The 27,426-nt window shown below is 43.6% G+C and overlaps 1 protein-coding gene and 1 long non-coding RNA gene across 6 annotated transcripts in view; one reads left to right on the top strand and one right to left on the bottom strand.

Moving 5' to 3' along the window:
• The window catches only part of LOC123995066 (protein FAM184A-like), a 137,829-nt gene that overhangs the window by 41,570 nt on the left and 68,833 nt on the right, over nucleotides 1-27,426 (top strand). The window lies entirely within an intron of this gene.
• LOC123995067 lies at nucleotides 5,495-8,080 on the bottom strand. The gene is made up of 3 exons (XR_006831776.1): nucleotides 8,006-8,080; nucleotides 6,732-6,775; nucleotides 5,495-5,693 (listed from the first exon to the last, which is right to left on the bottom strand). It is a non-coding gene; the product is annotated as an uncharacterized LOC123995067 (long non-coding RNA).

Raw genomic sequence — 27,426 nt, forward strand, 5'->3', positions numbered from 1 at the left:
GTTATGCAAACCCACAGTTTCATCAGCTGTCCGGGTGGCTGGTCTCAGACAATGCCGAAGATGAAGAAGCCGGATGTGAAGGTCCTGGGTTACACTTGGTCTGCGGTTGTGACGCCGGTTGGACGCACTGCCAAATTCTCTAAAACTCCGTTGGAGTCAGCTTCTTGATATGCCACTCCTGTCAGGTGGATGTATTATCTTGGCAAATGAGACATGCTCACTAATAAGCTTCTTGTTAATATGGAACATTTCTGGAATATTTTCTTTCAACCCAGGAAACATTTGACTAACACTTTACATCAAATCAAATTAATTTATATAGCTCTTCTTACATCAGCTGATATCTCAAAGTGCTGTACAGAAACCCAGACTAAAACCCCAAACAGCAAGCAATGCAGGTGTAGAAGCACGGTGACTAGGAAAAACTCCCTAGAAAGACCAAAACCTAGGAAGAAACCTAGAGAGGAACCAGGCTATGAGGGGTGGCCAGTCCTTTTCTGGCTGTGCCGGGTGGAGATAATAACAGAACATGGCCAAGATGTTCAAATGTTCATAAATGACCAGCATGGTCAAATAATAATAATCACAGTAGTTGTCTAGGGTGCAGCAAGTCAGCACCTCAGGAGTAAATGTCATTTGGCTTTTCATAGCGGATCATTAAGAGTATCTCTACCGCTCCTGCTGTCTCTAGAGAGTTGAAAACAGCAGGTCTGGGACAGGTAGCACGTCCGGTGAACAGGTCAGCGTTCCATAGCCACAGGTAGAACAGTTGAAACTGGAGCAGCAGCACGGCTAGGTGGACTTGGGACAGCAAGGAGTAATCGTGCCAGGTAGCTTTGAAGCATGGTCCTAGGGCTCAGGTCCTCCGAGAGAAAGAGAGATAGCATATTTAAATTCACACAGGACACTGGATAAACAGGAGAAGTACTCCAGATATAACAAACTTACCCTAGCCCCCCGACACATAAACTACTGCAGCATAAATACTGGAGGCTGAGACAGGAGGGGTCAGGAGACACTGTGGCCCCATCCAATGATAACCCCGTACAGGGCCAAACAGGAAGAAAATATAACCTCACCCACTTTGCCAAAACACAGCCCCCACACCACTAGAGGGATATCTTCAACCACCAACTTACCATCCTGAGACAAGACGGAGTATAGCCCACAAACATCTCCGCCACGGCACAACCCAAGGGGGGGCGCCGACCCAGACAGGAGGATCACGTCAGTGACTCAACCCACTCAAGTGATGCACCCCTCCTAGGGACGGCATGAAAGAGCACCAGTAAGCCAGTGACTCAGCCCCTGTAATAGGGTTAGAGGCAGAGAATCACAGTGGAGAGAGGGGAACCGGCCAGGCAGAGACAGCAAGGGCGGTTCGTTGCTCCAGAGCCTTTCCGTTCACCTTCACACTCCTGGGCCAGACTACACTTAATCATATGAGCCACTGAAGAGATGAGTCTTCAGTAAAGACTTAAATGTTGAGACAGAGTCTGCGTCTCTCACATGGGTAGTCAGACCATTCCATAAAAATGGAGCTCTATAGGAGAAAGCCCTGCCTCCAGCTGTTTGCTTAGAAATTCTAGGGACAATTGCGTCTTGTGACCGTAGCGTACGTGTAGGTATGTACGGCAGGACCAAACGGAAAGATAGGTAGGAGCAAGCCCATGGAATGCTTTGTAGGTTAGCAGTAAAACCTTGAAATCATGTTGAGTTTATATTTTTGTTCAGTGTACATATTCTAAACTGAGTGTTTTGATAACTTTCAAATGTAGTAACCGGTCCATGTAGAATAAACAACCCTTTACATAATACCATAAAAGCAGTATTCCGCTAATACACTATATATACAAAAGTATATGGACACCCCTTCAAAGTAGTGGATTTGGCTATTTCAGTCACACCCATTGCTGACAGGTGTAAAAATCGAGCACACAGCCATGCATATTCCATTGACAAACATTGGCTGTAGAAGGTCCTTACTGAAGTGCCCTGTGACTTTCAATGTGGCACCGTCATAGGATGCCAACTTTCCAACAAGTCAAATTTCTGCCCTACAAGAGCTGCTCCGGTGAACTATAAGTACTGATATTGTAAAGTGGAAACATCTAGGAGCAACAACTGCTCAGCCACGAAGTGGTAGGCCGTACAAGTTCACAGAACTCGACCACCGAGTGCTGAAGCGCGTAGCTCGTATAAATCATCTGTCCTCGGTTGCAACACTCACTACTGTTTGTCAGGAGCTTCATGAAATGGGTTTCCAGCGCTGTGCAGCCACACACAAGCTTAAGATCACCATGCGCAATGCCAAGTGTCGTCTGGAATGGTGTAAAGCTCTCTGCCTTTGGACTCTGGAGCAGTGGACACACCTTCTTTGGAGTGATGAATCACGCTTCACCATCTGGCAGGCCAACTGACAAATCTGGGTTTGGCGGAAGCCGGTAGAACACAACCTGCCCCAATGAATAGTGTCAACTGTAAAGTTTGGTGGAAGAGGAATAATGATCTGAGGCTTTTTTATGGTTTGGGCTAGGCCCCTTAGTTCCAGTGAAGGGAAATCTTAACGCTACAGCATACATTGACATTCTAGACGATTCTGTGCTTCCAACTTTGTGGCAACAGTTTGGGGAAGGCCCTTTCCTGGTTGAGCATGACAATGCCACCATGCACAAAGCGAGGTCCATACGGTGTATAACAATGTGCACCTTTCACCTTTCATTGTCATTCCCAGCCGACACAGATACGGTGCCTATCTGTATTTTGTCTGGTGATAATGGGGCTTCCTTGGCAAACATGTTAGAGTGGTCATACCTTCCTGTGTGGTGTCTTGTACACAGTGCCTCTGGAAACCTCAAACTCAACTCCGGACCTCGAAGCCAGATCCACTGCATTTTTTCATTGTTTCCCTCTAATCAGGGACTGGTTTAGACCTGGGACACCAGGTGTGTGAAATTATCAGGTAGAACAGGTAAGAGTAGAGTACCCCTGCTCTAGAAAGTCTTCACAACCCTGGACTTTTTATAATAGTAGAGAGAATACTTTATTTCAGCTTTTATTTCTTTCATTACATTCCCAGTGTGTCAGAAGTTTACATACACTTTATTCATATTTGGTAGCATTGCCTTTAAATAGTCTAACCTGGGTCAAACGTTTTGGGTAGCCTTCCACAAGCTTTCCACAATAAGTTGGGTGAATTTTGGCCCATTCCTCCTGTCAGAGCTGGTGTAACAGTGTAGTCAGGTTTGTAGGCCTCCTTACTTGCACACACTTTTAGTTCAACTTTTCTATAGGATTGAGGTCAGGGCTTTGTGATGGCCACTCCAATACCTTGACTTTGTGGTTCTTTTTGCCGCAACTTTAGAAGTATGCTTGGGGACATTGTCCATTTGGAAGACCCATTTGCGACCAAGCTTTAACTTCCTGACTGATGTCTTGAGATGTTGCTTCAATATATCCACTTAATTTTCCTCCCTCATGATGCCAGCTATTTTGTGAGGTGCACCAGTCCTTCCTGCAGCAAAGCACCCCCACAACATGATGCTGCCACGCCCGTGCTTCACAGTTGGAATGGTGTTCTTTGGCTTGCAAGCCTCCCCCTTTTTCCTCCAAACATAACGATGGTCATTATGACCAAACTGATCTATTTTTGTTTTATCAGACCAGAGGACATTTCTCCAAGAAGTACAATCTTTGTCGCCATGTGCAGTTACAAACTGTAGTCTGTTTTTTTTAATGGCGGTTTTGGAGCAGTGGCTTCTTCCTTGCTGAGTGCCCTTTCAGGTTATGTCGATATAGGACTCGTTTTACTGTGGACATAGATACTTTTGTACCTGTTTCCTCCAGCATATTCACAAGGTCCTTTGCTGCTGTTCTGGGATTGATTTGCATTTTCAGCACCAAAGTACGTTCGTCTCTAGGAGACAGAACGCGTCTCCTTCCTAAGCGGTATGGCGGCTGTGTGGTCCCATGGTGTTTATACTTGCGCACTATTGTTTGTACAGATGATCGTGTTACCTTCAGGCATTTGGAAATTGCTCCCAAGGATGAACCAGACTTGTGGGGGTTTACAATTCTTTTCTGAAGTCTTGGCTCATTTCTTTTGATTTTCCCATAATGTCAAGCAAAGAGGCACAGAGTTTGAAGATATGCCTTGAAATACATCCACATGTACACCTCCAATTGACTCAAATTATGTCTATTAGCCTATCAGAAGCTTCTAAAGCCACGACATCATTTTCTGGAATTTTCCAAGATGTTTAAAGGCACAGTCAACTTAGTGTATGTTAACTTCTGACCCACTGGAATTGATACAGTGATACAGTGAATTATAAGTGAAATAATCAAATCAAATTTATTTATATAGCCCTTCGTACATCAGCTGATATCTCAAAGTGCTGTACAGAAACCCAGCCTAATCTGTCTGTAAACAATTGTTGGAAAAATGACTTGTGTCATGCACAAAATAGATATCATAACCAACTTGCCAGAACTATAGTTTGTTACAAGAAATTTGTGGAGTGGTTGAAAAACGAGTTTTAATGACTCTAAAATAAGTGTATGTAAACCGACTTCGACTGTCTAGGAATTCTCACAGCGAGGGCATGTCTGTGTGATGCTTAGGGTCCCCTTGCTGGTCTTCTCTATGTTGCATGTTCGGCTGCAAACTGGACATCCCGAACAACTGCAGCAGGCAATCCTCATAAACAAGGGACTTCCTCATCTTATGAGGTGGTGTTGACTGGGATGGCCTGTGACAGGGTGGTACAATAGACAATCAAGTGGTAAATGACATTTTTGTTATAAATGCATTTTACAACCAAAATGACTCTACTACTTGTATCTGCTTGGCTGGATGATTAACCTTCTAGTTTATCAAACGTTTCACATAACATACATTACCATTGTTGATGAAGCCATCTGTGTCATCAGGGCAGTAACTCGGGTCAAGCTAATTCTAGGTCCCCACTAGTTAACCCAGCCACAAAGTCATAAAGGCTGTCTATTTCTAAAACGTCTCTTCGTAAAATGTTATTTTAAACATAACCCTAACCACACATATCTTTTTATGCCAAACCTTAAATTAAGACCAAAAAGCAAATGTTTGTTTTCATTCAATTTTGACTTTGTGGAAACCCTAATTCTATGCTTTACAGATGTAGACTGACTGTAGCTCCAGATTGGATTAGATTCAGGCCGGTGACGCCATTACAGTTTGTTGCTCCTAGTTCACTATATTAGTCCGACTCTGACATAAGTTGGCTACCACCACAGCTTCATCCATTATTTTGTTTTTAGTTAAACTAGCGACTCTAGCGAAAGTGAAAACGTTAGCTAGCCTGTCTTGTTTGATCAAAAGATAGCTACGTAACCAGCAATAATGTTATCTAACGTCATTAATTAAGTTATACCAGAGGTCATTATATTCCAGTATCTCTGGTTATACTCACCACCACCGGTCGTTGCACACCAAGCTAACCGTTACTGGTGCAGACTTGGGGAACGACGAACTCCAAGCACCTATTATGACCGTATACTTGGGTCCTTCGCAGGGCATGCAAACCATAGAACTTTGGCTGTGGAGGCATGGTCAATCCTTATAGGGCCTGTGATCCTTTGAACGCATTGTGGGCGATGAATCACCATTCAATGAAAGGAAGTGAAGTGTGCGGATGGGCAATTTGCCTGTGGAGCTTGACAAAAGGGGCATGATTTGTTAACATAATTGTAATCCAAACCCAACCTTAATTTACTCATTGTGACACACTGAGGTTCCAAACAAGACCGTTTTATACAAAGGAAATTGTGTTAGTTAGGGCTGACAGTGAGGAGTCAGTGAGCAGAATCAACAACCTCGGGATAATGACAACAGTTGCTTTGTGAGAAGGTGTTAAAGTTCACAACCATTATTATGTAAATGAAAGCTGAAAAGTACCAGTGGCCTGGCTTTGGCCCCAAGTGAGAGCAGGTCCGCCCGGGGCCATGGACCAGTGTAACGGGCCACCTAGATGGAAACAGACAAGTCTGATCCTTTTGGGTAAAACACAGGGGTAAATCCTGTAAGGAAATGCACCATTATTGCTGTATGGATTCAGAGACCCCCCCCCCCTCAGCTCCGTGGATTTGTCATAGAGATCCAGTGCCCACGTCTGATGTTGGAAGAGAAGAATGTGACTGTGTGGGATGGATGCTGCTGGTGTGGGGTGGTTAGGTGCTGGTAAACCTGGTATCTAGAGACTTTAGTCATTGAGAGTCCAAGTTTCATTCATGCATCACTTCAGTGGGTTGGAAGAGAGATCAGAGTTAAAAGAGGGATGCATTGGAGCAATGAGCCAGCATGTGTCTCTCCACAGGGACTCTCAAGTTATATGTGTCAAAACAACTGGGAGACCAGGTTGTGGTTTGTATTAAACTACGTAGGGGGTCTATCTAGTATTGAGTCAACAACACTAATGTCAGCATCTGTTGGCTGACACTGAAGGTCTCAGCGAGGGATCATAGTCTCAGATCAAAATGTAGCACAGTGACAGACAGTGGCCTAAATCTGGCTTGCCTACTACTTACTTAAATTGCGTACTGTCTAATAATCATAATACTGTTTAGTAAAAAGTATGCAGTATGCCATGGCCAAAACATACCAATTTTGGTGCATTCAAGGCAACTGGGAATTCAGAAACAAAACAAGCTCGGACTGTGAAAAACTGTGGCGTCGATGATCTCTAGAAAAATACCTGAGTTTTTGACTTGTAAAAAGAGTTGGAGGACGCTGGAGATCCTGAAAAAACACAAAATGAAATACAACATTAACCAAAACATGGGCAAAGTAACGTAAACTCGTACATCGCCTTGGTCCGTACAATTGCCCTTATTTTAGCGCCCCAAAAACATAATACTTCAAGATCAACTGTAATTTCAATACCATTGTAAAGCACAATTTCTCCCCTTTCCAACAGAATCAATTACATGACCTAAACGTTGTCCGTTTCTGCATAATTTAAGCAGGCAATGAGCCCCATCGGGTCTTTTTAAAAATGGCGGGTGGGGAAGTGAAACTAATGCGTGATAGTGAGAAGGAGAGATGTTGTGTGGGAAAATTGCTTTTTTTCACTTGATCTGTCCATCTTATCACCTTATCGCCTCTAAAATATAAATAAAACTCTATAAAGAGTTTATATAATGTGTCATTACATACCTATTTGAAGGTTTGTGTCGAATTTGAATCGGGTTTTTAGGGAGGTGCTAAAGTGATCTTAGAAGTAAACAGCGGCTTTGAGAATGATGATCGCATGCAATGATGACGAAAAAAATGACTAGGTATCCCCCTTACCCCCATCACTGTCCATTTCTTGTTTTTAAAGGATGAGAGAAGTGCTACACCTGGTGGAGAGAGATTGTAGGACAGAAATAGTTGCTTTATGCGTGCTGTACGTTACGACATGACACGTCAAGATGTAACGGAGGGTCAGTTTTTTTCAACTTTTCTCCACTACTATAGAGCCATTACCATCTCGATCAACGTTTGAATAGAAACCTAGTTCACACCCCCGATTTTGACGTCAACACAGTTGCTACAGTCCCAATAGTTTTCTTTGTAGCCTCGTTTGAATATTGCGGTTGTGCACATTTGTACGGAACGGGGTGAGTTTACGTTAGAGTTGTGTGAACTTTCTGTAGACAGCTAGACTTCCACATACTTTATCACATTGGAGTTGCCAAGGTGAAACACGTAATGAGTGCAGCTTCCCATTACTTTCACCATAACAACTTAGGTTCAATGAAACTAGCTAGACCCATTCAGAGTGTAAACGTTCAGGTAGAACCTAATATTGCATAGCATGAATACTAGAATCAGTTCAACACAGATAAACCAACGTGACAAATCAGGAGACCTAGAAGAAAAGAGAAGTGTTGGGACCAGCACCACTGTGGAAAATAGGAGCGTTAGCTATAGCTAGTGGCAGCGCAGTGCAGTGGCAAGAGAGCTAACTATGTCCACATGACTTACTCAAAACATTTTTTTTGCTGCATTTCTCCTGCTGTTTTCACCACTGAATGAAATCCTTAGTATTGTCATCAGACCCTATAACAGTTTGAAAACAAGCCCTGGTATTTACAACAAGTAGTTAACGAGCCAGTTAACTAAGTTAATGTTAAATGTGAAGTCATCGCAAGCAAGTAACCCTGTAGCTAACGTTAATGTTAAAAACAGTCATAACTTCTAGTCCTACTGAACTGAAGCACGTAGCTAGCTTAAGGCGCAGCGGACTTGTTTTCAAAGATAACGTTACAATGAAATAGTCGTAATCATTTAAGGAGAACAAAAACTAGCTACTTACATTGAACACCACCGCAGAAGCTTTGCTATTCGCCATCTTACATGTTGTTTTGTTTCTTACTTAAAGAGATCTAGCTGACTAAACTCGCAGCCCCCCTATTCCAATGCATTGTGGCTGTGTATGCGTTTAACTCATACTTGGATTTCGAAAATTCACAGACTATAAAATGTTTTGTTTTCGCATACTCAAACGGCCTACTATTTAGGACGCAAGTATGGGTACTCCTACACAGCCAGTGACTTGACGGTGGGATCACTTCTGAATTTTGATCTCTGGGTGTCAGTTGATTACTGTACTGTACGTCTGCTTCCAACTCACACTCTCAAACACATAGATCCCCTGAACGCAGCTCACTCTCCAGAAATCACCTGCATTCTGATAAACTGTTCACACACCTGTATGTCATTATCACACACAATTTAGTTCAGTTCTTTGCACCCCATCATTGTGAGGTATTGTTTGTTTTGTGACACACTTCTATTGGGAGCGCTGGGTTTCACCGTAATTTAATCCTCCCGTGTATGATTGTTTTTACCTGCCTCACTAACGACGTCTTTTGCCTACCGGGTTTCCTGTTATCAACCGATTGCCTGATCTCCCGGATGACGTTACTATCCTTTTCCCAGCCTGTACTGTTGCCTTTTTGGACCCCATGTGTATGACCTTCTGCCTGCCCCTGGACCCAGCTACCTGCCTCCTCCTGTGGTCCTTTACAAATAAACACCTGCTGCGCTTGAAACCAGCTCTCTGTCTCCCATCATGTGCATTACAATTGCGATGTTAGATTCAAAACCATTGCCTGAGAGGAGCAAATACATCTTTCAGCTCTGCATGTTTCACGTCATAACGTCTTTAAACAGTGCAGACAGATAAGCAAACAAACGGTCAAGTGACGCAATGTGGTGATATCACGCCATCGTTGGATCCACTTAACCCGCGATGCTCTACAAAGCATGATTTATGTCGGAGAATCCTGTGAGGTTTGAACTGTCAGGATAATGCAACACGGTATGGACAGACTATTTTAGCCTCAGATACCTTGGGGCGTCCAGCCAGGTGTAGGTTAACAGGAGACAGTGGAGCTCTGAAAGGTCTGGAGGCACAAACCTGTAGCTCCTCCGTGAGGCTGAACTTTACGATCCCTGCATCTCAGATTGGTTTGGGCCACGGGCGGCACCAGAGCAAACATTTCTAACTCGGTCTCATCTACCTATGCCACCTCCTATCCTCGCGCTATCCTTTACTTTCAGCAAAGTTCAGGTGTACTGTACAAAGTTCTCAAGGACACTGTTGAATAAGCGGCTGTGATTTGGACTTCAAATATTGGATTGTTCATCTTCTGCTCGTTTTACTTGTGTATATTTTGTCATTGGTCAATAATATAATTATTTATCTGATGAAAGGCTTTAATCAATACTGGAGCTAACAAGCTCAGCTATACAATAGGTTGAATCAAGCTTTGCAGTCACAGTAAATCTAGGTAGGTCTATTAATCAGACCCAGTTATATAACCAGGGAGAGAAAGGCTCTATTCAGGTGTAGCCTAGAGCTTTACTCTACTCAACTTTTCTACTCAGTTTTTTCTCCGAGAGACACATTCAGTGAAGTTCAGGGTGAAAGTGTTTTCCGCGGCCCACCTAGTTCAACCAAGTGTTCAGCTTCTTATTAAGTGCTATTGAGCATAGTTCATTGCCAGGTTACTGACTGAAGTATTTCATGGGTATGTGAAGGCATAGGAACATTGCTGTCGAGTGATTTTTTTTTTTTTACTGTATAGTCAACTCAAATGGCTTGTAACAGTCTCCCTATTTGAGTAGATAGACCAGGTGGTGCTTAGCAGAATGTATCCAGAAGTAAAGCCAATTAGCGAGGTAGTAGGAATCCCTCAGTGAATACCTATTTATGGTATTGTGTAACACAGATGTCTCTGAGGGTAGCCTACTTGTGAGTGGGTTAGGAATGGGGGCATGAAGAGTATGTGAGGGATTTGATGCAATCAGGATGGAATTGAATCAAAGCGCAGTGGGAAAGACTGTGCAGCTGTGACACAGGTAGGTTTGAGACCGGTGGACTCTGAGGAGGAAGAGGCATCCCCCATCCTCACTTCTTTCCAGCCAAAGACACTTCAGAAGAAGCCCATAATGAATAGCAGAGAGTTTAAACAGTAGGAATTGCTGTTTCTTTTCTCTTCGTTGCTCGTCAAATTCCTGTGTCCTTTTGATTTTCCACGCTGCTCAAGGATGGAGCTGATATTTAATTAACTTGGCCCGTATCCTAGAAGTGGTGCCTGTCTGCGACTATCTTCCCAGAGGCTGCTTTGAGTTAACAGCAGGTAGTAGCTGGGCATTAAGCTGAAATTACAGCACACTCTCTTAAATACACATTATTTTGTCAAATTCCTTCCCATTCGTCACAGATAAAGGTGAGAGCCCATGGATTAGGCTGCTTTATAGAATGTGTCTTTCTCTGGGCTGATAAAGCCAGGTGCTATTGATGGACTGACCTACTTAATTGTGTTCCTTCTGCAAAGTCCCCTAGCTGAAAACTGAAAATTGCTCTTCCTTCCCTTTGTGGTCAATAAGCTGCAGATTGCTGATAAGTACATTTTGTCCAGAGGAGAAAAGTAAAGCCCAGGGAGTCTAGAAAGGGAACAGTGGTGCTGTGGACCATTTATACAGCCATTGTCTGTGACTTGCCTGTCCTGTCAGTGTCAATGTCAGGATGGGTTCTGACTAGGGCTGTGGTGGTCATGACATTTTGTCAGCAAGATATTGTCACGCAAAATACGGAATATGTATTTTGATTTCTAAGGCAGTCTAAGGTTTGTATCATTCATAACTAAAGTTGTCAAATAACTCTAAATCTACCATATAGGACCTGTTTCAAATGATCAATTTAAGGAATGGGAAAAATATCCTTAATATTTTATTCAGCAAAGTTCAATTACATTCTTCTTACTATAAAATCATAGAATATAAAATAATGGCATGGGACTTATAAGCATATCTTGTCTGCTAAATGAGCAAGCCTACAGCCTATGGCATAGTGCATAGCCAGATAACATACAGTGGGCCAACTCATATTCTGTTCTTCTGAAATACATATAATGTTTCTTTAGGGCTGCCTAAAATAATGGATTTTTTGTAATGGTGTATATTCAACTGATTTATTCAACTTTTTTAAATGTAGATGTTCCAAAGGCTCACATCAGAGGCTTGTAAACTCAGCAAAAAAATTCAAATGTTCCCTTTTTTTCTGTTTTCCAGGACCCTGTCTTTCAAAGATAATTTGATCTTAATTGTAAAGGGTTTAAACATTGTTTCCCATGCTTGTTCAATGAACCATGAACAATTAATGAACATGCACCTATGGAACTGTCATTAAGACAATAACAGCTTACAGACGGTATGCAATTATGGTAACAGTTATGAAAACCTAGGACACTAAAGAGGCCTTTCTACTGACTCTGAAAAACACCAAAAGAAAGATGCCCAGGGTCCCTGCTCAACTGCGTGAGTGTGCCTTAGGCATGCTGCAAGGAGGCATGAGAACTGCAGATGTGGCCAGGGCAATAAATTGCAATGTCCATACTGTGAGACGCCTAAGACAGCGCTACAGGGAGACAGGACGGAGAGCTGATCGTCCTCGCAGTGGCAGACCACGTGTAACAACACCTGCACAGGATCGGTACATCCGAACATCACACCTGCGGGACAGGTGCAGGATGGCAACAACAACTGCCCAAGTTACACCAGGAACACACAATCACTCCATCAGTGCTCAGACTGTCTGCAATAGGCTGAGAGAGGCTGGACTGAGGGCTTGCAGGCAACAACGTGGCCAATGGGCACAAACCCACCATTGCTGGACCAGACAGGACTGGCAAAAACTGTTCTTCACTGACGAGTCGCGGTTTTGACTCACCAGGGGTGATGGTCAGATTCGTGTTTATCATCGAAGGAATGAGTGTTACATCGAGGCCTGTACTCTGTAGCGGGATCGATTTGGAGGTGGAAGGTCCATCATGGTCTGGGGCGATGTGTCACAGCATCATCGGACTGAGCTTGTTGTCATTGCAGGCAATCTCAACGGTGTGTGTTACAGGGAAGACCTCCTCCTCCCTCATGTGGCACTCTTCCTTGAGGCTCATCCTGACATGACCCTCCAGCATGACAATGCCACCAGCCATACTGCTCGTTCTGTGCGTGATTTCCTGCAAGACAGGAATGTCAAGTGTTCTGCCATGGCCAGCGAAGAGCCCGGATCTCAATCCCAATGAGCATGTCTGGGACCTGTTGGATCGGAGGGTGAGGGCTAGGGCCATTCCCCCCAGAAATGTTGGGGAAATTGCAGGTGCCTTGGTGGAAGAGTGGGGTAACATCTCACAGCAAGAACTGGCAAATCTGGTGCAATCCATGAGGAGATGCACTGCAGTACTTAATGCAGCTGGTGGCCACACCAGATACTGACTGTTACTTTTGATTTTGACCCCCCCCTTGTTTAGGGACACATTTTTCCATTTCTGCTAGTGTGTGGAACTTGTTCAGTTTATGTCTCAGTTGTTGAATCTTGTTATGTTCATACAAGTATTTACACATGTTAAGTTTGCTGACAATCAACACAGTTGACAGTGAGAGAACATTTATTTTTTTGCTGAGTTTATGTGATTGTATGCGTGAAGGCCTAGAGATGCTAAACATGTTAATGGTAGGGCTGTCCCAGACAAAAAAAATATTGGTCAACCATTCGATTTTTGGGGGGAAATGTGCATTTTTTCATATTTAGACACATCCTATGTTACACACTAAAGCATAAACTGGTTTATAGAAATGTTTGAAAATGTATAAACAAATAAATTAAATGATATCACATTTACATAATTATTCAGACACTTTACTCAGTACTTTGTTGAAGAATCTTTGACAGCGATTACAGCCTCAAATCTTCTTGGGTATGACGCCACAAGCTAGGCACACCTGTATTTGGGGAGTTTCTCCCATTCTTCTCTGCAGATCTTCTCAAACTCTGTCATGTTGGATCGAGAGCGTCGCTGCACAGCTATTTTCAGGTCTCTCCAGAGATGTTGGATCGGGTTCAAATCTTGGCTCTGGCTGGGCCACTCAAGTACATTCAGAGACTTGTCCCGAAGCCACTCCTGCGTTGTCTTGGCTGTGTGGTTAGGGTCCTTGTCCTGTTGGAAGGTGAATCTTCGCCCCAGTCTGAGGTCCTGAGCGCTCTGGAGCAGGTTTTCATCAAGGATCTCTCTGTACTTTGCACCATTCATCTTTCCCTTGATCCTGACTAGTCTCCCAGTTCCTCCCGCTGAAAAACATCCCCACAGAATGATACTGCCACCACCATGCTTCACCGTAGGGATGGTGCCAGGTTTCCTCCAGATGTGACGCTTGGCATACAGGTCAAATAGTTCTATCTTGGTTTCATCAAACCAGAGAATCTTTGTTCTCATGGTCCGACAGTCCTTCAGGTGCTGTCATGACTCTCCTGTGAGGATCCAAAGGATCAGGTTACAGTGGGTCAGCTCTACAGGGCTCTCTCTCTCCCGCAGAGGGGGAGAGCGATGGATGAGGGGGTTTTATGACACCTCACTCATTGTAAACCATACAGTAGGCAGCAGACGATTCCGCTCGGTTGATCGGAATGTCTGTGTGCCTTATGAAGACTTTACCGCCCAAGTACTTCAACATCAAACAATGGACACCGGGACAATATATTTCATCCTCCGAATGTTGGTAATGATGAGAAATGGAATATGGAAAATTAATGTCTATTTTGTGATGTCATTAAAATGATCAGAAAGGCATTATAACGGAAACATTGTAACTTTTAAGAGTTTTCACAATGTATATATCAGACTTACATCTAATTGTTGTAAAACGTATATGATTACATTTGAAACTATTTGTGAAAAGATAGCAATGTGATTTTAGCCTTCTAAATGAGAATTGTTTATCTTGCAAAACTTGTGCCAGTCAATAGCCACACCCAAGTGAGCGCAGAGTTTGTGTCAACATGATGGAACCGCCTTACAGGCCAGATTGCTTAATGGTACTCGGTGAGAATTTAAATACAGACCAGACAGCGGGGATCGGTGGCTACACGGCTGAAAATGGTGAGACCAGAGAGCGTGAGGACGTGGTCCACACGTTGAAATGGTTAAAACTACAAGACCAGAAAATTTACCTCTGAAACTTTCGACGAGTGACGAAGACTAGACCAAACATTCCCAGTCTGCAGCTGGTATGTAAAGTAGTCTAGAACAATTGACCAAGACGGGAGGGAAATACCTCTGAGGTACCCATTCTAAGAACACTCCAGAACAAAAGAAGCCTACAACTAAGAAGGACACTGTGACCTCCGGTGGACAACCAGAGACTTACATCGAACTACTCGGCATAGACGGATCGAGTGGTTTCAACAGAGAGATGACAGAGAAAGACATCTACACGTAAATATATGTTGCATTTTCAATCCAAATGAGCGGTTGTTAGGGTGCCAAATATTCATATTTACAGTGAGCATAGCTTCCAAATGTATGTACGTCTCTCCCGCTCTTTATCTTTCCCCTTTCCATTGTGTAACAAGCCGTCATATTTGGTTAGTCAACTAGAGAACTTTCATATGCATTATGTTAGTAATCAATAACCTATACCGTGTGTGTGTATGTATTTCTGTGTGATTATTTAGTTAGTTAGTAAATAAATAATTAAGCCAATTTGTGTATCGCTGATTCATCACTTAGGTTAGGGTTCGTGCAGATTTACGAGGTATACGATGTTTGCAGTATGAGACTCATATGAGGAAATGATTGATTGATGACTGGTATGATATCAATATATTCTTGAGTTAATTCAGGAAACAGTAACTCATTAAATAAACTTTTACCATGGTGCCCCAAATGATTAATTCATTAATTGTTATGTGATTAATGTGATTGAGTAATAATTAAACATAGTAGGTCATTATTTGATGAATAGCAGTCATCACATTAATTACATTTTTTACATTTAAGTCATTTAGCAGACGCTCTTATCCAGAGCGACTTACTCATGTCACGACAGTGCCTTTTGGCAAACTCCAAGCGGGCTGTCATGTGCCTTTTACTGAGGAGTGGTTTCTGTCTGGCCACTACCATAAAGGCCTGATTGGTGGAGTGCTACAGAGATATTTATCCTTCTGGAAGGTTCTCCCATCTCCACAGAGGAACTCTGGAGCTCTTTCAGAGTGACCATTGGGTTCTTGGTCACCTCCCTGACCAAGGCCCTTATCCCCCGTCTGCTCAGTTTGGCCAAGCGGCTAGCTCTAGGAAGAGTCTTGGCTGTTCCAAACTTATTCCATTTAAGAATGGTGGAGGCCACTTCTTGAGGACCTTCAATGCTACAGACATTTTTTTGGTACCTTTCTCCTGATCTGTGCCTCAACACAATCTTGTCTCTGAGCTCTTTGGACAATTCCTTCAACCTCATGGCTTGGTTTTTGCTCTCACATGCACTGTCAACTGTAGGACCTTATATAGACAGGTGTGTGTCTTTCCAAATCATGTCCAATCAATTGAATTTACCACAGGTGGACTCCAATCAAGTTTTTTGAAACATCTCAAGGATGATCAATGGAAACAGGATGCACCTGAGATCAATTTCGAGTCTCATAGCAAAGGGTCTGATTACTTATTTACATAAAGTATCCGTTTTTAATTTGAATAAATGTGAAAACATTTCTAAAAACCTGTTTTTGCTTTGTCATTATGGGGTATCGTGTATTGATTGCTAAGCATTTTTTTTATGTGGGAAAAGTCATGGGATCTGAATAGCTCCTGAAGGCACTGTACATCCACTGGTATGCCATCGAACCTTTGAGTTTTCCCTGACATAAATAATTTAATTGCAACAAGAAGTTCCTCCTCTGTATTTTGGCCTTCACATGAGGCTTTCTGTACTCCTGTTCATTTTAAATTATTAATAGAAAAGAATCCGTACATTTCCCCATGTTCGATCCAGTTCGCTTAATTTAAAAACATATATTACACTAGATCTTGAATAAGTTATTTGAGTTTTTCCTCTAACTTATTCTGTGCCTCTATGGTAGAGTTTTTATTGCTATCTTTCTGTACTATTAGTCCTTCCATTTCCTTTGTTAATATGGACTCTTTTTGTCACGCCCTGATCTGTTTCACCTGTCCTTGTGCTTGTCTCCACCCCCCTCCAGGTGTCGCCCCTCTTCCCAATTATCCCCTGTGTATTTATACCTGTGTTCTCTGTCTGTTTGTTGCCAGTTCGTTTTGATTGTTCAAGTTAACCAGCGGTTTTCCTGTCAGCTCCTATCGTTTCCCAGCCTCTCTTTCCTCGTCCTCCTGGTTTTGACCTTTGTCTGTCCTGACCCTGTACCCGCCCGCCTGACCACGCTGCCTGTCCCTGACCTTGTGTCTGCCTGCCGTTCTGTACCTTTGCTCCACCTCTGGATTACTGAACTCTGCCTGTCCCTGACCCTGAGTCCGCCTGCCGTCCTGTACCTTTGCCTTACCCTGGATTTTCGACCCCTGCCTGCCTTGACCTGTCTTTGCCTACACGGTTGCTACAATAAACATTGTTACTTTGACAGTCTGCATCTGGGTCGTACCTTGATACATGTGACCTAAATTGCTTTTGTTTTCGAGATGAGTACTGAATTGCATGGCCTCTAAAGGCACATTGAAAAGTGTCCCCTACAATAAGGGGATCTGCTGTACCTATGTTATGTCGGGAAAGGTCATTTATACATTTTTCTGACCTAGTTAAAAACAAGTTATCATCCAATAGGCTTTGATTAAATGTCTAATATCCACACCCATGTTTGAAATTATGTAAGAGTAATATATATGCCAATTTCATGGTCCGACCACATTCAGTCCCCTATCAACATTTTTTTTAAATCATTTTTTAAACTTTTGGAGCCAGCGAGAATGACATAAGAATGGCTCCCGAGTGACGCAGCGGTCTAACGCACTGCATCTCAGTGATAGAGGTGTCACTACAGACCCTTGTTTGATTCCAGTCTGTATCACAACCGTCCGTGATTGGGAGTCCCATAGGGCGGCACACAATTAGCCCAGCGTTGTCCTGGTCAGGATTTGGCCGGGGTAGGCCGTCATTGTAAATAAACATTTGTTCTTAACTGACCTACCCCGGTCAACTGCCAGGTACCCTCCACAGCAACCCGCCAAAGCCCCCTCCATTTCTCCTTTACCCAAATCCAGATAGCTGATGTCCTGAAAGAGCTGCAAAATCTGGACCCCTACAAATCAGCCGGACTAGACAATATGGACCCTCTTTCTAAAATGATCTGCCGAAATTGTTGCAATCCCTATTACTAGCCTGTTCAACCTCTCTTTCATATCGTCTGAGATTCCCAAAGATTGGAAAGCTGCCGCGGTCATCCCCCTCTTCAAAGGGGGTAACACTCTAGACCCAAACTGCTACGGACCTATATCTATCCTACCCTGTCTTTCTAAGGTCTTCGAAAGCCAAGTTAACAAACAGGTTACTGACCATTTCGAATCCCACCATACCTCCTTCTCCACTATGCAATCTGGTTTCGGAGCTGGTCATGGGTGCACCTCAGCCACGCTCAAGGTTCTAAATGACATCATAACCGCCATTGATAAGAGACATTACTGTGCAGCTGTATTCATCGACCTGGCCAAGGCTTTCGACTCTGTCAATCACAACATTCTTATTGGTAGACTCGACAGCCTATGTTTCTCAAATGCTTGCCTCGCCTGGTTTACCAACTACTTCTCTGATAGAGTTCAGTGTGTCAAATCGGAGGGCCTGTTGTCCGGACCTCTGACAGTCTCTATGGGTGTGCCACAGGGTTAAATTCTCGGGCCGACTCTCTTTGCTGTATACATCAATGATGTTGCTCTTGCTGCTGGTGATTCTCTGATCCACTTAAGACGACACCATTCTGTATACTTCTGGCCCCTCCTTGGACACTGTGTTAACTAACCTCCAGACGAGCTTCAATGCCATACAACTCTCCTTCCGTGGCCTCCAACTGCTCTTAAATGCAAGTAAAACTAAATGCATGCTATTCAATCGATCACTGCCCGCACCTGCTCGCCTGTCCAGCATCACTACTCTGGACGGCTCTGACTTAGAATACATTACATTTACATTACATTTAAGTCATTTAGCAGACGCTCTTATCCAGAGCGACTTACAAATTGGTGCAATCACCTTATGACATCCAGTGGGACAGTCACTTAACAATAGTGCATCTAAAACTTAGGGGGGGGGTGGGGTGAGAGGGATTACTTAACCTATCCTAGGTATTCCTTAAAGAGGTGGGGTTTCAGGTTTCTCCGGAAGGTGGTGATTGACTCCGCTGTCCTGGCGTCGTGAGGGAGTTTGTTCCACCATTGGGGGGGCCAGGGCAGCGAACAGTTTTGACTGGGCTGAGCGGGAGCTGTACTTCCTCAGTGGTAGGGAGGCGAGCAGGCCAGAGGTGGATGAACGCAGTGCCCTTGTTTGGGTGTAGGGCCTGATCAGAGCCTGGAGGTACTGAGGTGCCGTTCCCCTCACAGCTCCGTAGGCAAGCACCATGGTCTTGTAGCGGATGCGAGCTTCAACTGGAAGCCAGTGGAGAGAACGGAGGAGCGGGGTGACGTGAGAGAACTTGGGAAGGTTGAACACCAGACGGGCTGCGGCGTTCTGGATGAGTTGAAGGGGTTTAATGGCACAGGCAGGGAGCCCAGCCAACAGCGAGTTGCAGTAATCCAGACGGGAGATGACAAGTGCCTGGATTAGGACCTGCGCCGCTTCCTGTGTGAGGCAGGGTCGTACTCTGCGGATGTTGTAGAGCATGAACCTACAGGAACGGGCCACCGCCTTGATGTTAGTTGAGAACGACAGGGTGTTGTCCAGGATCACGCCAAGGTTCTTGGCGCTCTGGGAGGAGGACACAATGGAGTTGTCAACCGTGATGGCGAGATCATGGAACGGGCAGTCCTTCCCCGGGAGGAAGAGCAGCTCCGTCTTGCCGAGGTTCAGCTTGAGGTGGTGATCCGTCATCCACACTGATATGTCTGCCAGACATGCAGAGATGCGATTCGCCACCTGGTCATCAGAAGGAGGAAAGGAGAAGATTAATTGTGTGTCGTCTGCATAGCAATGATAAGAGAGACCATGTGAGGTTATGACAGAGCCAAGTGACTTGGTGTATAGCGAGAATAGGAGAGGGCCAAGAACAGAGCCCTGGGGGACACCAGTGGTGAGAGCGCGTGGTGAGGAGACAGATTCTCGCCACGCCACCTGGTAGGAGCGACCTGTCAGGTAGGACGCAATCCAAGCGTGGGCCGCGCCGGAGATGCCCAACTCGGAGAGGGTGGAGAGGAGGATCTGATGGTTCACAGTATCGAAGGCAGCCGATAGATCTAGAAGGATGAATACGTGGACAACTACAAATACCTGGGTGTCTGGTTAGACTGTAAACTCTCCTTCCAGACTCACATTAAGCATCTCCAATCCAAAATTAAATCTAGAATCGGCACCCTATATCGTAACAAGGCCTCTCTCATATTTTTAAGTGGGAGAACTTGCACAATTGGTGGCTGACTAAATACTTTTTTTGCCCCACTGTATATAGGGCTATGCATCAGCTCTAGTATGCATATGGATGTTTTGAATGAATCATCACCTGAGAAAGCGCTGTCCATTTCATTTTAATAGGCTTTGAAACAACATTCAAAACGACCATTTTCTCCACTCAGTTTCAACCTGTTATTGAACTTCTTTCTTCAAAGTGATCAATCACAGTGAGTTGAGTTTTAATAGCACTGTTTTGATGATAAGTGTTTGACGTGATTTTCGATTGCTTTTGTGTTGATGTCAGAGTGGTTGGAGGGACAATAGAGCCCTGAGTACCAGGCAATTAGCGACCTGATGACCGTTAGCGAGTTGGGCACTACTAACGCATGTCCAGAGTGCATAAGATTACCGTGAATCAGCGGTCATGTACAATTTCACCGTGGTCATGACTCAAGCCTGCCGGTGTGGCGCTAATATGGTCACTGCAACAGCCCTAGTTCTGACTGCAGTTCCTCCCTATAACAGACCTCATTTTTCTTCTTTGTGTTCATCATCTTCCTGGCCAAGGGTTCAATATCAGAGTAGTATCCATAATCTATTGCCTATCCATTAAAATGTATTGCAAATATTTGGTCAATATCTCATGCTGCAGTAAATTACGAGCGCTCTTCAGGTTGCATTTTAGACCAAAGTGGAAAACAAATCAGAAAAATGACTCAATAGGGCCACATAGAGCTGTACTCAAATTCCGAAACGATGCACTCAGGTGGGACATTTACATTTACATTGGATTCTCAACTTTTATGCCTCTGTAATAACTGCACTGAAAATGTGTTTAGTGTGAGATCAGAACCACTTATTGTAGGAAACAACCCAAGCCATAACATTGCTAAATAGCTAATAAAATGGCTACACAGACTATCCGCATTGACCCTTATATTATATTTGGGCCTCGGGCGCTCGAGCCATGTCCCGACGTGGAGGATCGTGTTGCGGGAGTGGCCCCAGATGCTGTCGGTCTCGGCGAAGTGCGGATCTGGTGGGAGTCGACATTTTTGCAGTCTCTATGTACATTCACACTCATTTTATGCACATTCTACACCCTCACTCACACACACACTAACAATCCAACACACACACTTAATTAGCTCACACCCACACATTCATACTGACTCTACACACGCACACACACACTCACATAAAATCATCATCATACACACTGCTGCTACTCGGTTTATCATATATCCTGATGCCTAGTCACCTTGCCCCTATACATATCTAACCCTACCACTCCAGTATCCCTGCACATCTTACATATGTTATTGGCACTGGACCTGGAACCGACCCTGTATATAGCTTTCTTGCTTTCTCGTGTTTTTCTTATTTCTATTTCTCGTGTGTTTTTGTTCTACTTTACTTTTTTACACTTTTTATAGCACTACTGCATTGTTGGGAAAGAACAAGCAAGAAAGGAATTTCACTGTGATAGTGCACATGACAATAAAAAAACACTACCCGGCTTCCTCTCTTCAATCAATAGACACGGCACTGTGAGCGTTCAAAGACTGAGCTTTCTCCGAGCTCACACTCCTCCAGTGGGGTTATACATCCGCAATGTGACAAGACCCGTTGACAGGTCTGAGATCAAGGCAGTCATTTGGGAGGGGCCATGGGCTAGGGTTACCATGATGCCAGGCTGCAGGCTGACAGGGATTGATCCCCCCCCTCACTGACTATCACATGGGTTATTCTCCAGCCAGCAGACAGCCTGTCCAGACTCTAAATGAGCCTGTGGCTGTGTGGGTAGAGCTGATGTCTCTTTGCCCACTATCAAGACAGACAGACGTCAAATAGAGGACATGTCTAAATGGAGATGACAGACCGTCTGACCGAGTGGCCAGCTGGTCTCCATTCACTGGTGTCTCTGGCCCAAGTAGACCCAGCACTGAGCTGTCACAGTGTGGCCAGACAGACTGTCATATTGGGGTCACAGACACTGTGGCATCTCTGGTAGTTTGATTTACATCCCTCCCTGTTTTAGCCATCCCCCACAGAGGCCTACTGAGGCCAACTCCAGGAACTGAGGGGTGGAGGAGCGCTTACCTCCATGACAGCCGGGAATTAATTGGATTCCATATTGCAATGAACATCATGTAACCTGGGCAGCTCTACTGCAGTAAACATGAGCAAGAACATTCAATTTTTGCGAAGGAGGTGAGGATTACATGAATCGGGTTTGATTGTGTCAGACTCAAGTGTGCGGAATTGATATCAGTAATACCTCTCATTTCCACAACAGTCCAGTTAAATTTAAGCTCATTGGCTGTCAGATATGATGCCTCTGCTCTCGTTCCATAAATGCACGTGTCGTGACATATATCCCCCAACCTTAAACATCCCATTTATATCTTCAAATAGTGGATTATTGAGGCTGCATGCACGTGTGTATGGGATTTTTTAAAATCATATCCTGCCTGCATGGGGATTTGTCTCTGTGTGTAGATTACACTCACAGGGCAGTAGCAGAACTTGTGAGTCAAATGTTCATTTTTGAGGTGGGCCAAATGACGCACTGATAACCTTTTCAGCTATCGGCATTTACATCCGTCTGAGCATTTGGCCTTTTCCATGAGATGTAGCCTATTAAATAGTGTTGTCTCTTCTTGCGAGTCTGGCTGAAAGCTTCACACCTCAGCACTCTCTTACAATTACCACTTCCAAGGCGGGACTTTAGAAACTTTAGTCCCTGTGCTGATGGAGCACTGAGTGCAAGGCCAATCAAAGTCCTCCAGTACTCCATTCCCTCAGCCCCTTCTCCTGTCTCTAGCTAGTTCCTTGGATAAGGGGGAGAAAGGAGGCTACAATAACAGAAGTGGTTCTTCTTCCTCTGCTGATCAGCCTGTATTCCCCTAGGGCGATGGATCACACAACAAACGAACCATAGCAGTTGGCTGCAATACACTCTGAAAAGGATGCTCCGAAACCCCACAGGGAAATGCCATCACTTTTTGTGCCTCTCAAAAAAATGGTCTAAAAAAACTTACAGATCTTTAAACCATGTTGCCCTCTTACGTTGTTTGAGGTGTCATCCAGTCATGTGTCGAGACATGATCATATGAGCCTTCATACTGATATTCCATCTGCTCCAGCAGTGCCACAGTCAGTGTTCTCATCAAGTTCTTTGGCAAACAGCTGTAGAACAAAGCAAGTCATACACACTGATATTTTTACCAATACTGTCTGTGTGTCTACCTGGATGCCAAGTTATTTGAATTGAAACGCTATAACATTTCCTAGAAATTTGAGTGGCTGGCAAGATGTAGTAGGCCCCAGCCCTAGAACCATTCTCAGACAGATGATGTTTATACTGTTCCTTCACAGCAAATACTTATTGATCCCATACAGAGGTCGCTAACCCATGTTGGGTGACATCAGGGGCCTGGAAACAATGCCTTCCATCAGCAGGCACGAAACCCCCCTGGTACGCATAGCCTTAACCTGTCAAGGCCTGCTAAGGAAGAGGGGAACCACAACAATCAAGGCTTTTCTCACCACCCCCAGCGCTGTGGCCTAGTATACAGTATTAGATATTTATCAGGTGGTATCCCAGAGGTTGGCACGGGTCCTCTAGTTTCTTTGGCTTCCGTATCTGAGGAAGTTGTTGTTCAGGGACAACGGACAATGCTGTTTGAAGGGGGGGGGGATGGGGGGGCTATTTTACAATATTGAAATAAGAGGAATGTGATTTAATGATCCTAATCAACCGTTACATTTCTGAAGGAGGAGAGTGCTGTGGAGTAAGATCTCATTCAGTAAGGCTTTCAAGGTAGTTAGATGAATCAGAGACAAATTGGTGCATGACTCATTTGTTTTGTGCCTACTCACTACAGGCAACCATTCCACCATCCATTAACATGTGCAATTCCTGTCTGATGGCAAGTGGAGCACATCACTTCCTGTGACCTTCGCCATTGGTCCCAACTGTAATTCAAATGTGTTGCTATGTAATATTAATAAGGCTACATTTCCATGCAATACTGATAGGAAAGTTCACACTTCTAGTCTCGGCCTACAGTGCAGTGCATCGTGATTAGGCTAGGCTAAGAATTGTAAATGAATAATGCAGATTAGAGAGCCGTGTGAAACATTCATCACTTTAGCGAAGGTGTGAAAAACCCATCCATCCCAATAATTAAGAAGGCACCAATACAGTTACGCAACAGAACAGGAGAAGAACACCAACACAACATCATCAGTGAGTGCGAGTCTCTAGTTTCTATTAGAAGAAGACCATATCTATGAAACCTGGATTGTATCTATGAAAGGAATCGCAGGATCACATTGTCTGATAGTTGAGGTATATTTATTTCTAATACATGGACCTCAGGCTGAAAAGAACTAAAACATGATACGGGTAACAATAAGAAGATCTACTCGTGGTGACACCTTCTCTCATTTTCTCCCAGGCCCGGAACCCTGGAGACTAGAAGCCCCACCCCATAGCACTCCACTATACCATTCTCACTGGTCACCTGTGATCAGGGATAGAGGGAGAAGAGAGAGAGAACAAAGGGAGAACAAATTATTGCACAACATAATGGAATTACGTTTCCCATTCATACTAATACTTAAGAATAACTATGATAATAATTATAATTATGATTAGAGCTGTGGCGGTCATGTTGTTAGCTGGTGACTGTCCAGCAAATAACTGCCGGTCTCACTGTAATTTACCATTAATTAACATAAACACTTTTAGCATCTCTTGGCTTCCACGCATAGCCTACAAGCCACTGATGTAGACCTTTGGAACATCTAGGCCTTCATTTTAAAAAGTCTAATAACTCTGTTTAATATAACCTACACCATCACAATAAATACATTATTTATTTTAGAGAGGTCTAAAGAAACATGATATGAAGAAAATGTAGTCTCTTTCAGGAGAACAGAATAGCATACTCTGAGTTGTCCTTATTTACATTTGACATTTTAGTAATTTAGCAGACGCTCTTATCCAAAGCGACTTACAGTAGTGAGTGCATACGTTTTAATGATTTCAAATACACTTTTTTTTTTAAGGCCCTGATCTGGCTATGCCATATGGCTGTGGGCTACACTAGCTCATTTAGCAGACAAGATTTGCTTAGAATTACGTATATTTTATATTATTTTGTAGTATGAAGATTACAATACATAGCTGAATAAAATGGAAAGGATGTTTTCTCCAAATGTTTTCCGAGGGAGTGAACACAGTCGGCTGCTGTGTTGACAGGTTAACAAAGAAACAGCTATACGCTTCATTTAGAGTTATTTATGCAATTTTAGTTGTGGTACAAACGTTAGGCTGTATGTTGTGATTTTTAACACATTCTAAGGCTGCATGATTGGACTCTAATGATGATTTGAAAAAAGTTTGTACTCTATATACTCTCATGTACTCTAAGGCATGAGCTCTGCTTAGTTGCTTGTGCAGGCTGGACACACTTCATCAGTCTCTCATTCACAATTTGACAAGCACTTGATAATATTCTCACCCATCAGCCTATTCTTAATTTAATCTGATCTTTGCATATAGGCTACTAATATTGTGTGGAATTATTTTGGATTAGAATGGTTTACAAAAAAAAACATGTCATCCATAGCCTGCATTCGAATAGTGAATGAATGGAGATTACGTGCAGTAATAATAATCACAGTGCTTGTATAGGGTGCAACATGTCAGCACCTCAGGAGTAAATGTCAGTTGGCTTTTCGAAGCCGAGCATTCAGAGGTCAAGACAGCAGGTGCAGGAGAGAGGGAGGGCGAGAGGGAGGGACGGAGAGCGAGAGGGATAGGAAAACAGCAGGTCCAGGACAAGGTAGCGCATCCTTTAATTTGGCCTATTAAAAAATATTCTACTAATGTCTCCAGTCCAGTGGCGACCCGTCATTCAGAGCAGAGCCCCACCTGTTAAGCCTGGCTCAGTACTTTCTGTGGTGGTGGGGCAGCCAGCAGAAAATACAGAGCATAGGGGTTGGTAATGTTATCTAGTTGCACCATGATTGGCACAATGTTCTGTCACTCATGGGGACACTACGTCATCGCAGAATCTATGGGGAGAGCTCCTAAATTCAAGCCCCTTGGGTGCTGCCATAGATTTACATTAGAAGTGCCCATCCAAGAAGGCTCAAGGTCATTAGCCACTGATAAAAGGACGTCAAATCACATTATATCTATTGTAGCTTTGATTGGACTGATCAGGTCAACATCATACTTTCAAAATCTTAGCTAGAAAGCTAGACAAGTAGTCATCATCAAGATTCAAGTCGTCAATCTACTGGCAAATCCTTTTCAAACCTTGTCATACGAAGAGAAATTATAGATAAAATGTATCGGTGCTCATCGGCCATTGGAGATAAACATTATACAACAAGTTGGAAGTTGAAAATTCAACAAGGAGTGGTTTGGGAGGAATCAGTGGCTAACTGCAAGTTTTGCAAAGCAATCACCAACCTGCTATTCAGTGGAGTGGGTGTATGGTCCAAGTCTGGGTTTAAGGTAAACATTCATAGGATAAACATTCATATGCAACACTATGGGCCAGAAAATGTTGAATACATTGGCCATGCTGTCAATCCAGCGTGACTTCTGCCACGCTCAAAACAACTGGAAACTCTGAACTGAGAAATCTCAGACTTCAGTGATTTCAAAACAACTGGGAACTCTGGAGAAAAAAACGAGCTCCGACTGGTAAAATAAGTTTTGAACAGTCATCCAACTCGGAATTCCAAGTCGGGAATTCGGGCCTCTTTCTAGACCTCCGACCTGAAGACCACCGACGTCATGATTCAACCTTTCCGAGTTCCGAGTTGTCTTGAAAGCACCATAAAACCAGAGAATGCCTGACTTTGGTGACAAAGTTTGATGCGCCACCTTCCAGTTCAAGTGATTACAGCACAAGAAGGTGAGTCCAAAAATGTATTGTATGCTGCTGCATAAATTATGTAATTTGCCAGGGAGATATGCATACTGTAGTAAAAGTGTATGTTGTGTAGTAAGTTGTTAGTAGCTCATGTGCCTCACCCTAATAATTTGGTCCCTTTCCCCCTCATAACTTAGCCTACTGTTCTGACTTGGTGGTGCACATGTAGCCTATAGTCTGTTTTAGAGAAATGTCCTCCTCAAATATTGTAAGAGCTTTCATTGTCTGCTTACATGCCCCTTTATTTATCCTACGTAAGAACAGCCCATGTTCTGAATTCTGTCGCTGTACATTTCAAAAGTGCTAAACAAATAGTTATATTGACTTATATTGTCCGTTTTAGCGCGCTCATTAATGTCTTAATCGAATTACAGATTGCGTCTTATCCGCTCATAATTCCATTATGCCATAGTTTGAACATCTCAGATGTCAGTAGAAACCACATTTTTTAAGCAAGTCACCCATATAAGCTAGGTTTTTTAAAAATGAAGTAAATGAAGCTGAATTAACTGTTTTGCTACCAGAGTGGAGGTAAGGATTCACTCC

The sequence above is a fragment of the Oncorhynchus gorbuscha genome, linkage group LG14 (assembly GCF_021184085.1).
Source record: "Oncorhynchus gorbuscha isolate QuinsamMale2020 ecotype Even-year linkage group LG14, OgorEven_v1.0, whole genome shotgun sequence".
Taxonomy (NCBI): domain Eukaryota; kingdom Metazoa; phylum Chordata; class Actinopteri; order Salmoniformes; family Salmonidae; genus Oncorhynchus; species Oncorhynchus gorbuscha.